Here is a 12,772-nt window from a genome sequence, read left to right on the forward strand (position 1 = left end):
CAAACTTCCTGTTGACTATTTTCTGCATCAGTTTGGCTCTCCAATTTGTGTATCATGGACGGACGTGTAGGAAGAGCACTGTTGCAGAGCGCACAGTGGAGGGTCGTGTCTTACTACCTATCAAGACACATTGTAAATAATATGACTAAGACAGGTTTCCTTGGTGCAGAGATAACAAAGGGACTGATGGAACAGAAGACAGGACTCAGAGACAGACTTAGACAGAGATAAAACCTGATTCCAGTGGACACTGGAAATTGATGGAAAATGGTGCAGAAAAGTACTTTTCTAAATAGGGAAGAAAATGAACTAGCATCCTTATCTCACATGATACACTAAAATCTTTTCAAGGTAAATTTATGACATAAACATTAAAAGCTGAACTATAAAACTTTAGGACAACGTGGAATACTATGACCTAGACAGGGGAGGGCCCCTTAAAGAAGCTGAAAGCACATTCCATTGAGGAAGTGGTTGGCCAGTTGACCTTAAAATTAGGTATGATGATGATGCGAGAAGATAAGACACATTGGGATAAGATATTTGCAACACACATCATTGAGCAAATATTTTTCCTAAAACAAGTAAATATACTCCCAATATATAAATAACAATACTGACAAATTATCCAACAGAAAAGTGGGAAAATTCTTTCAAGGGGCACTTTGAGAGAAAAACATACAAAAAGGTTTACTCTCACTATTAATAAAAGGAATTCCAATTGAAATTACAATAATGTTAGTTTTACCACGAGGTTGGCATTAACTTTGAGGTCTGACAATATCAAAAGTCAGCAACATCGTGGAATGGAGGTCTAGGGGGATTTCCAAGCCTGAGAAGCAGGTGGACGGCTGTGTGCTATCACCATGATAAAGGGGGGATGTCTGTGGTGTGTAGAGGTAAAGTCAGCAGTGGGGGAAGAAGCCCCAAGTGGTTCTAAGCTCTTGAGTCAACCCAGCTAAGGCAAAACCAGCCACACTTACTGTATGTTTCATGGATTCATTTGGTGGACCTGAAATTCATGTCCAAAATTCAGTATCTGAAATCATAAATAATACAAATCACAGAATCACATAAATGTGCAAACCAACTGCCATTTCTTTTTGCCATCATGGGGAGAGCTACATATTTTATAAAACTACAAAATAAATATTGTCTCTAATGTCATTGTTAAAACTACTACGCTAATGACTATAAAAGTAGCCAGTATTTATGAAATGCTTTATTATGATCTGCAAGTCCACAAACAAGTTTATGAAATGTTATGGGTAGTATATAAAAACATATGCCAGCGGATTTTTTGGTCGTTTTGTTTGGGGGGAGTTTTTTTTGGTATCTTCTTTTTTTTTTTTACATTCCGTAACATGATGGGTTCGCAAAAGAGACAGAACACCATTGAGAGAGGTAACCAAGGCTTTGCTTTTTGTTCAACAGAATTCAATAGCCCCTTCTGAGCTTTAATGTCTATGTCCTGGCAAATTTGCCCTACTTTTTGGGGTTTCAATTTCTCAACTCATTAAAAAAGGGGGGGGGGATAAACAGGCAACTAAATCCAGCCAGTCTTGAAATTCTAAAATTCTGGAAGATACTATTGATTGTGGCCAGACAGCAAGGTTTCTCAGTTACCTACTGAACGTTACAATTCTAACTATGTTATAGAAGGAACATATCCTCTCATGCTTCTTCTGCCATCTCTCTACATATTTTTCTGCTTTTCAGTAAATCTGAGCCAAGTGTTAGTGCTATAAGTTCTAGAGCTTTAGAGTCAGGTAGCGTTGAATTTCCCATGTAAACAAGTTACTGTAATTCTCTTAGCCTTAGGTTTATTGTCTATAAACTTGGTCTGGATAATATCCTCCCAGTAGGCTTGTTGCAGGGATTAAGCACACAGCGTCTCTAAAATGCCTGGCCAGTTCTTCTAACAGAGAAGCCCTCAGTGTGTTCCTGACCAGCCTGTCTCCATTCCTGCTCTGATAAGCTCACAAAGCCACAGGAAATAAGAGAGGCATCCGCAGAACAGGCTCAAGAAGTATCCCATTGGAGCAGGTCACACATCAACCCACCACTGGTGGCTCTGCAATTGGCCCGCACTTCTTCTCCCTTCCTTGTCCCATGTGGGCCCTCCAGGGGCTTGACTCTTGTCATCCAGCCTCACCTCTGCTCCCCAGAATTGGATGCACATCTCTGCCCTTGGGCATCTACCTCCATGGAATGCCATTAGACACCTGCTACCCTGGCCCTTGCTGGCATGCTCCCAAGACCTCCCGCAAATATCATGAGCACAGCTAGACACCAAACATACCCTTTCTTCAACTCCTCCCCGTTCAGATTGTCCCAACCACGGGCTCTCTGCTTCATTTCTGCCTGACTGGTGACATGCTTGCCTGAGGCATTAGGACAGCTCTATACATTTGTGCCATAGAATTTTGCTTCTCTGAATTATTTAGGAATGAACATATTTCAGGCATGTGAAAGTATGAAACTCAAGATTGTTGTCATTATATCTACCAAAGCTTCCACTTCATCTCCCTGTGTTCCTCAGTCCACTGTGGGTTATCTTCCACCGACCATTCCCCTCCACCTTCTCTGCCTGGGTTCTAATGGCACTGGCCACTGAACACATGGCCTTGAGCATGGTTCCCTGAGTTCTGATCTGACAGCCCGTCGCTTGCCTTATGGACGGTCACTGTCTCTTGAATGGGTCTCAGCCCTCTTCATTAAATCCTCTGCTAAGCTCTGGGAATGATGATACACTTTCCCCTAAAATCCTGAAACATCCAAGAGATGGATCATTTGGTCCTTTGTGATTTGGCTCTTGCTTCACCCCTACTATTTCTGCAAATGTAGCTGATATTCTAAATGCATTGACATATATGCAATTTTCTAAATTGGCCATGTTCTTTCTTTTTAAAAATATGGGGGTTTGGGGGGAAACATTTCAAATTAGAGAATATTTTCAAGAAAATTTTAAGAAACTCCCCCCATAATCATATGATGCTAGGTTGCTGACAGATGCTCCATCAACTGTGAAATGTTTCAGCATATTTTCTATAAACAAAGAAATTACCCCGTAAATCTTCTCTCTGAGACCATCAATATGGGAAATAAACATCAATATACTACTATCATTCAATCCACAAACTCTATTCAGTTATTACCTACTGACCACAAAATGTCCTTTCCAGCCAACAGATCAAGTGTAGAATCGTGGGTCATGTTCAGTTACAATTCCTCTTTCATGTCTTTCAACCTGGAAAACATACTCAGTAATTCCCTGTCAGGTTCTTGACATGTTTGAAGAGTACAGGCCTTGTTATACTAGGAATTTCTCCCTATAGGAGTTTGCCCAGCATCTCCTAATAATTAGTGTGCTGTGGATGGTCCACCATGTGAAACATAACCTTGATTTGTCCCATTACTGGTGACGTTCACTCTGACTGCTTCATCGAGGTGCCATCTGCCAGTTTCTCCACTGTAAAATTATTTATTCTTTATCACTTCTTAAATTAACAACCATTTTCTGTGCAACAATCATTTTCATACTTTGAAACTATGTAAATAACCTAGGATTAGGGATGCCTGGGTGGCTCAGTTGGTTCAAGCATCCGCCATCAGCTCAGGTCGTGATCCCAGGGTCCTGGGATCAAGCCCCCATCAGGCTCCCTGCTCCATGGGGAGCCTGCTTCTCCCTCTGCCCGCCGCTCCCCCTGCTTGTTCTCTCTCTCTCTCTCTCTCTCTCTCTCTCTCTCTCTCTCTCTCCCTCTCCCCCTCTGGCAAATAAAATCTTTAAAAAATATATCCCATTCTTTACCAAAGTCATAATTTATTCATCTATTTATCATTTATATCAGTATAGGCTCATGGCTTCCTCTTTAATTCAATGAGTTGTAATCTATTACAATCCTTATTTACTTTGATACTCAAATTTTTCCATATTTGAGTAATGGGAGCCCCTTCAAGTTGGCCTGTGTCACTTCAAACTTCAGTCCCCTGCTTTCTGAATATTTCAGGTTCATGTCATATTTTCTCAGCCCTAGCCCTGGAATCAACCATTACCTCAAGAAACCCTGGGGTTATCTGGTGGAAAGAGGTATATAGAAACCAAAAATTGGGGCTAGGTGTGCTCACAGCTATGGAGTGCCTCTGTTTCTAATTCTTCTTGGTGGATGAAGCTAGGGAATCTACACACACAAAGGTAACATATGTATACACCTAGGCCTACCTGTAAGACCATGAATTCACACAAGATAATTCCAGTTCCAACCCAGAACCATGGGTTCTGTTTTCAGTTTTTCCTTTTCCATAGGTGTAAACCCCTTCTCCAACAATGAGAAACTGACTTGCAGTGTCCCTAAAATATTTATTCAATTAATCTCCTTGGAAGTAACCTATCTCCCATCATTGTCACCTCTTCCCCTGCACTGATGCCTCAATAACCCCAGTCAGGCTCAGATACCATTCATCTGGCTACATTGCACAAAGCGAGGTCTTACTACCAGCTAAGACTCCCCTTCCCCAAAACGGAAAACTTTCCCCACATTGCTTTCTTCTTCCAAATATCAACTGTGCCCACTTCCTTTCAGTAGGATCCTTTCAGTAGGATCCTCTTACTTCCCTTCAGTCTCCAGTGCCTACAGCTTATATTTTTGTGTTTTTCCCAGAGCTTCTGCAGGGTGTCTGGGAAAGTTTTATCCAGTAGGAGCTTATTCAGCAATAGTGGGAGCAGCCATAGGTTTTTATTTATCTAGTTTTGTTCTGTTCGTATTTGTGGATACTCTTTATAAGATTAAGAGAGGATCCTTCTATTTCCAGTTTCCTAAGAATTTTTATCATGAACAGGCATTCACTTTTATCACAGGATTCTTCATCTATTGAGATAATCATATTTCTCCTTAATCTGTAAAGGTGATTAATTCCATCTGCTACAGATCAAATGTTAAACAAAATTTGACTTCCTAAAATAAACCTGTTTATTTAGTTGTGATGTATTGTTCTTTATTATATTGCTGGATTTAGTTAATATTTTGATCAGAACTTTTGCAACTGTGTTCATGAGAAAGATTTGACTGCTAATTTTCCTTTATTGTGATGTTCTTTTCAGGTTTTGTATCAAGGTTTTTGCAAAAAACTTGAAAGCTTCTTATTTTTTTATTGTCTGAAACTGTTTGGGAAAGTGTTTGTAAATACCAATGAAGCCATTTGGATGAGGAGTTTTTATTTGTTGAACGGATTTCATAACAGATTCAATTTCTTCATTAGATATAGGATTATTCAACTATTCTATTTTATGGCTTCAGTTTTAGAAAGCTGTATTTTTCTAGGGATTTCACCATTTTATTGGAATTGTTAAGTTTAGCAGCATGAAACTTTTAATAAAATTCTCATACTACCTTTTTAACATCCATAGTTTCTGTAGTAGTGTCCCTTTTTTGATCCTTAGTATTGGTGATGTATGTTCTTTCTCATTAATTTATCTGTCTGGCAAAGGGATTTATCAATTTGACTGGCTTTTTCAAAAACCTAACTTTCAAGTTTCTGTTTATTTATATCTAAGATGTAAATCTCAAGTTTTCTTTCTTTTATCATTTTAAAATGCAGTCTGACAACCATAGTCTTTATTTGTGATATTATCAGCTTACATTATTATAACTACTTTTATATTTAAGCTTCTATCTGCCATCTTATAATTTATTTTGTATCAGCTGCACCTGTTCTGTGCTTCATTTTCCTCTTTTCTTTCCTCATTTTGGCCTAATTAAACCATTTTTAAAAAATAGTTTCTCTTTTGCCTCTATTTACTTGGTAGTTTCAGTCTTTCACTGTTCTTTGAGCAGTTACCCTAGATATTACAACCTGCTTCCTGGGCATATTTATAAGTATTTTACCACTTTCTAAGCAATGTTAGAGTGTCGTTCCTATTGTTATCATGTTGGGTGGGAGATGAGTAACAGCAATTTTCAATTTTGAGGTAATTGGAAAGTCACATGCAGTTGTGAGAAGTAATACAGAGAGATCCTATGTACCCTGCTGTCATTTCCCCTTATGGTAATATCTTGTAAAATTGTAGTAGAGTATCACAACCAAGGTGCCGACATAGATGCACTCCATTGATCTTGCTCATTCAGATTCCCTCTCATTACGTGTGTGTGTGTGTGTGTGTGTGTGTGTGTGTGTTTAGTTCTATAAATTTTATCACATGCGTAGGTCCATGTATCCACCACAACAGTCAAGATATGGAAGAGTTTCATCACCACAGGTTCCCTTATGTGGAATTTTATAACACCTCCATCCTGTACTGCTCCCTACCTCACCCCCATTCCTAAGCACTGGCAACACTAATCTGTTCTTTCATGTAACTGTCATTCTGATTTAGTTACACCGTTTTTGAATATATTTCTTTGGATGGTGTTCTCAGTGGTGGCTCTGGGTATTACAATATACACACAGGACTTATCACAGTCCATTGGCATCGACGTTTCACGACGTTGAGGAAAATGTGGAAACCTACTTCCACTTAGGTCCCTTACCTTACCCTCTTGTCTTGAGTATCTGATATTATAGTTGTCGTTTCCATCATCAAATATCATTTATAAAACTCATGAGAAGAATGGTCTCTTGTACATACTGATATTTCTGTTCTTTCTCATGTTCTTACATCATTCCTTCAAGATTTCTCTTTCATCATTTCTTTTCTTTTTGAAGAACTTCCTTAAGCCATGTTTTAAGGGTAGGTCTTCTTGTGACATTCGCCTGAAAATGTCTTTATTTCCTCTCCATTCCTGAAAGATCATTTCCCTAGACATAAAATTCAGAGGTACCAGTTCTTTCTTTCAGCATTTGACAAAATGGTCTCCATCTGACCTCCATGGTTCCAGATGAGAAATCCACTATCATTCAAACTGATGTCCCCTATAGAGAATGCATTCTTTCTCTCTGGCTGCATTCAAGATTTTTTCTTTGTCTTTAGTTTTCAGAAGTTTAATTATGATCTGCCTTTGCATGGGTTTCTTTGCGTTTATTCTATTTGAGATTCATATGGATTCTTGAATCTGTAGTTTTAAGTCTTTCTCAAAATTTGGGAGTTTTCAGCTGCCAATTATTTGAACCTCAGGTTTCCAGCAACATTTTCTTAAATACATATTCAGAGTTTCCATTTTCCTCTCATTATTGGGCTCCAATAATAATGAATCTTCTGTTATTGTCCCTCAAGCCCTTGAAGTTCTGTTCATTTTTTCAGTCTATTTTGTCTCTATTGTTCAGATTGTGTCAACTATATTGCTTTGTTCCCAAGTTCACTGATTCTATCTTCTGTCATTTCCATTTACCATTGAGCCCATCCAATGAGTTTTTTATTTCTGTTATTGAAACCTTCAGTTCTATGATTTTTACTTGGGTTTTCTTTATAGCTTTTATTTCTCTGCTGAGATTTTCTAGTTTTAATTTATTTGAAGAGAATTTTTAATATGTTTGTTGAGGCATTATTATGATGGCTGATTTAAAATCTTTGCCAAATAATTTCAACATCTGATTCATCTCAGTGTTGGCATCAGTTGATTGTCTGTTTTTCATCCAAGTTGTGAATTTCCTGGTTCTTGGTATAATATCCTGGACATTTGGGTTCTTAGGTTAGGAGATTCTGGGTCTTATTTAAATTTTTTAAAGCAAGAAGTCTCCTTACTTAGGTTTAGCACACAGTTACGGTTTTACTTTTGTAAACTATGGTCTCAGTGACTATTCAATTGTTGGAGCCTTGGCAGTATTATTTTCATCTTTTTGGTATCTGATTCTGCTGGAACTCCCTCTGATCCCTGCCAAGGCTGCCCAGGGGCAAAAAGAGTTTCCTCAGTTGAGATACCTGTTACTTCCAGGTGGGGGAAGGGACTGTCCAAACCCCAGGGAAGAAGATTGCTTCCAGGGCCAGGTAGCCTATTGTAGTTGGATCCCGCATCTATGTTGCCTGGATGCCTGGTATCTCTGGATGGCAAAGGGACTCCCCATCCCATGGAGATTTGCTTTATTATCGCTTTACACCCCAACTCAGCACAAGTGACCCAGCCCAGGAGGCTGTTTTATTCCCAAGATCTGAGACTGCCTTCTCCAAACAGACATTCCAGGCAGTTCTGAAATTAGGTTGTTTTGTTTTGCCACTAATTGCTCCTAGGATTTTCTCTTGGTGTTTAGGTCTCAGCAGCCTGACTGAGATGTGCTTAGGTTAGATTTTCTTTGTATTTGTACTGTTTTGGCTTCTCTTATCTCCGTGAATCTGTGGGCTGATGCCTTTGTCAAATTTTAAAACTCTTGGCCATTATCTCTTGAAATAATGCTTTTGCTCCATTATCTCTCCTTTCTGGAACTCTAATTACATAACTGCACAACCTTTCCATTACGTACCAAATGTATCCTGTGTTATTGTTTATGTCTTCTACCCACTTCTCACCCTGAGTTTTAGTCTAGCTATTTTCTTCCAGCTCATTATCACTTTACATCTGCCTAGTTGCTATTAAATGCAACCCTACAGTTCCAATGATTATATTTTACATTTAAAAATTTTTTATTTCTTTCCTTATTTTCTATTCTCTCTGTTATTTTCCTTCTTGTCATTTATTTCCTCAAATATATTAGGTTGTACAAATAACCCAATTTAAAAATGGGTAAAGGATTTGAAATAGAAATTTCTCCACATTGTTGGTGGGAATGCAAGTTGGTACAGCCACTTTGGAAAACAGTGTGGAGGTCCCTTAAAAAGTTAAAAATTGAGCTACCCTATGACCCAGCAATTGCACTACTGGGTATTTACCCCAAAGATACAGATGTAGTGAAGAGAAGGGCCATATGCACCCCAATGTTCACAACAGCATTTTCCACAATAGCTAAATCATGGAAGGAGCCGAGATGCCCTTCAACAGATGACTGGATTAAGAAGATGTGGTCCATATATACAATGGAATATTACTCAGCTATCAAAAAGAACAATTTCTCAACATTTGCTGCAACATGGACAGGACTGGAGGAGATAATGCTAAGTAAAATAAGTCAAGCAGAGAAAGACAATTATCATATGGTTTCACTCATTTATGGAACATAAGAAGTAGGAAGATGGGTAGGAGAAGAAAGGGAAAAAGAAAGGGGGGTTAAGCAAAAGGGGGAATGAACCATGAGAGACTATGGACTCTGGGAAACAAATCGAGGGCTTCAGGGGGAGGGGGGACGGGGGAATGGGATAGGCCGGTGATGGGTAGTAAGGAGGGCACATATTGCATGGTGCACTGGGTGTTATACGCAAGTAATGAATCATGGAACTTTACATCAAAAACTAGGGATGTACTATATGGTGACTAACATAATATAATAAAAAAATTATTATTAAAAAAAAGAAATTTCTCCACAAAAAAGACAACTAGTCAGTACACACAAGTAAAAATGCTCAACATCATTAGTCATTAGGGACATGCAAGTCAAAACCACAATCCAGTACCAACTGATAGCCCTTAGAAAGTCATAATTAAGAACAAGTGATCATAATTAAAAATAACAAATGTTGGTGAGGGTGTGAAGAAATTAAAACTCTCAGATACTGCTGATGGGAATGTAAAATGGTACAGCCATTTTGCAAAACAATTTGACAGTTCCTCAAACGGTTAAACATAGAGGTAGGCCCAATAATTTCATTTCTAGGTGTATCTCCATAAAGATATATATCCACAAGAAAACTTGTGCATAATGTTCATAGTGGTATTATTCATAATAGCCAAAAAGTAGAAACAATTTAAATAGCCATCAGCTAATGAATATATCAACAACATGTGGGATATCCACATAATGGAATATTATTCTGCCATAAAAATGAATGAAGTATTGATATATGCTACAACATGGGTGAATCTCACAAATATTATGCTAATTAAAAGTTGCCAGACACAAAAAGCTACATATTGCATGATTCCATCTATATGAAATGTCTAGAACAGGCAAATCCACAGAGAGAAAAAGTAGATTAGTGGTTTCCAGGGACTGGGAGAATGGGACAATGGGGAAATCTGGAGTGACTGCTAACTGGTATAAGATTCTTTTTTGCAGTGATGAAAATTTTAGGTTGTACAATTAAATAAAAACCAGTGTTTGATAACTCTAATTCTTGGATTTCCCTGTGATTTTGATTCCACTATATGTTATTCCTACTATTTTTGGTCATTTGATATTGACTCCAATTACTGGATATCCCTGGTAATTTGATATTTTGTGCTGGACATTATATACGAAAACTAATAGAGACAGTTTGCATTTGAGTATTTTAATACCTGATAGTAATCGTATTACTTTTATACAAAGTCTGCTCTCTCTCTCTCTTTTTTTTTTAGAGAGAGAGAGCACACATGAGTGTTGGGGAGGGGCAGAGGGAGAAAGAGAGAGAAAATCTTAAGCAGACTCCTCACCCAGTGTGAAGCCTGATGCAGGGCTCAACCTCGTAATTCTGATATCATGACCTGAACTGAAATCAAGAGTCAGACGCTTAACCGATGGACTCACCCAGGCACCCAGAAAACTTGATAAATTTTGTAGCTAGCTTCACATCTTAATGCTTTCTCATAAACCTTGGTAATATTATTTGTTTACTAGAATCATTTTATAGCGTTTTAGGATGAGCTTTATCAAGAATGGACATCTTTACAATTTTCAGGTTTTCCATTCAGAAATACAGCATAACTCACTATTAAATTTTTCTGTTATACCTCTTTTTATTGTTATGCTAAGTTAGCCACCATACAGTACATCATTAGTAGTGTTCGATGATTCATTAGTTGTGTGTAACACCTAGTGCTTGTAAGGAGGGCATGTGTTGTGATGAGCATTGGGTGTTATACCTCTTAATAGAATTTCTCTTGTATGTTCTTCACATTTTCTCAGGATTATTAATGGATACTTTATTTATTTGTCTTGTATTCTTAGAACTTTATTATTAATTATTTTGACTATTGCTGCTGGTATCCAAGTCTATTATCCATTTTATATTTGGTAAATTTTGTTAAGCATTATAGTTGCTTGTAATGGCTTATTTGCAGTGCAGAATTTCTTAGAGACATTAATATTCCAATATGTACTGTAAATATCCATGATGTTGATTTAATGTGTAACATTTCCAGTTATGTGTCCTGGAAAACTTTTATTTTTAACATACCAGTTAAGATGAATATCTCATGGAACATGTATTCTGTGGACACTAGTCAGAAAATGTTTCAACAGACCTTTTCACTAGAATGATTTATGGTCCTGGTTTTAACCATTAGCAAATGAAATCCCCACCTTGCAAATCTGTGATATATTACAGTTTCTATCTGATACACACACACACACACACACACACACACACACACACACATCTTTAGCATGTTCATTCTGTTGCTTTATATTTTAACTCCTTACAAATGTTTGATACTAGGATTAGTCTAGATTATGAATTATGCTGACTTTAACTCTTTCCAAGCTATAGAAATGCAATGATGCCATGAATGTGACACATGAGACTTCATACTCAATTGTTATAGATCAATCACAGGAAATACCACTAATCAATCACAGAACCTTTTCCTTTTGATTCAAGACGTAGCCTCAGAATTCTTTACAATCATGTTTTATAGGAAGCCATATAAAGAGGTCAGAGGTGATGCACAAGATAAAAACTGTTATCCTTCCAATAATGTTTGTCCCTCAGATGACTGTTATTAAATTGTTTTATTTTCTATTTCATAAATACCATTAATGTTTGGATTCAAATCTAAACAATTTTATTTATTTATTTATTTATTTATTTATTTATTTATTTACTTTTGAGTGAGAGAGTGAGTGTTGGGGGGGGCGATGGAAAGTGGCAGAGGGAGAGGGAGAGAGAAAATACCAAACAGACTCCATGCTGAGCACAGAGCCCAATGTGGTGCTTGATCTCACAACTCTGAGATCATGATATGAGCTGAAATCAAGAGTCGGACGCTTAACTGACTTGATTAAGCATCACCCAGGCCACCTACGCACTCCAAATTTAACCAATTTTACAAAAAGTAAGTTTATTTTTCACCTCTAGTCTAGTCCTCTGGTATCTTTTGTTTTGTTTTGTCTTGTTTTGTTTTGATATCTTAACTTTCCTCTTCTTTTTTTTTCATAAAAATCACATTTATTGCATAGTTGAGTTTAATTGACTAAAGTACATGGTAGAAACCCCCACAAAGTATTAATAGGAAGTCTTTATTAATTTGAACAATATTTATATTTTTTAAAAAATTTATATTTATATTTTTTAAAGTCCATGTAGAATTTGTTCAACCTTTTTGGCTTTATCAACAATAAGATAAAAAATTAATGAAAGCTTCTTTTTTTTTAAATGTTTTTTATTATATTATGTTAGTTTCCTCTTCTTGATCAATTAATTTTGATTCATTTCTTGGTTCACTAACATAAATTTTCAGGTGATTTTTTAAAGGTTATGAACATGGTACATTTTCCTTGAATACTTGGAAACATCTTTTAATAGACTCCATATATGAATAAAAAACTTAGTGGCACATCACATTCTCAAGTCATAGATTCTGCACTAGAAATTCTGCAGATGCTGCTTCTGCTTTTTTCCCTTATAATACTGTTACAGGGGAAAGCTATGAGATAGTGATATGTATTAAACATTTGTGGGTTATCAATTTCTTCACATTTTTCTTTTTTTTTTTCTTGTTACTTTCAAGAGTTCTTATTGCTACCATCATCTCTGTAATTCAAACATCTTGTC

This window comes from Ursus maritimus, unplaced genomic scaffold (genome assembly GCF_017311325.1).
Source record: "Ursus maritimus isolate PB19 unplaced genomic scaffold, ASM1731132v1 scaffold_3, whole genome shotgun sequence".
Lineage (NCBI taxonomy): Eukaryota > Metazoa > Chordata > Mammalia > Carnivora > Ursidae > Ursus > Ursus maritimus.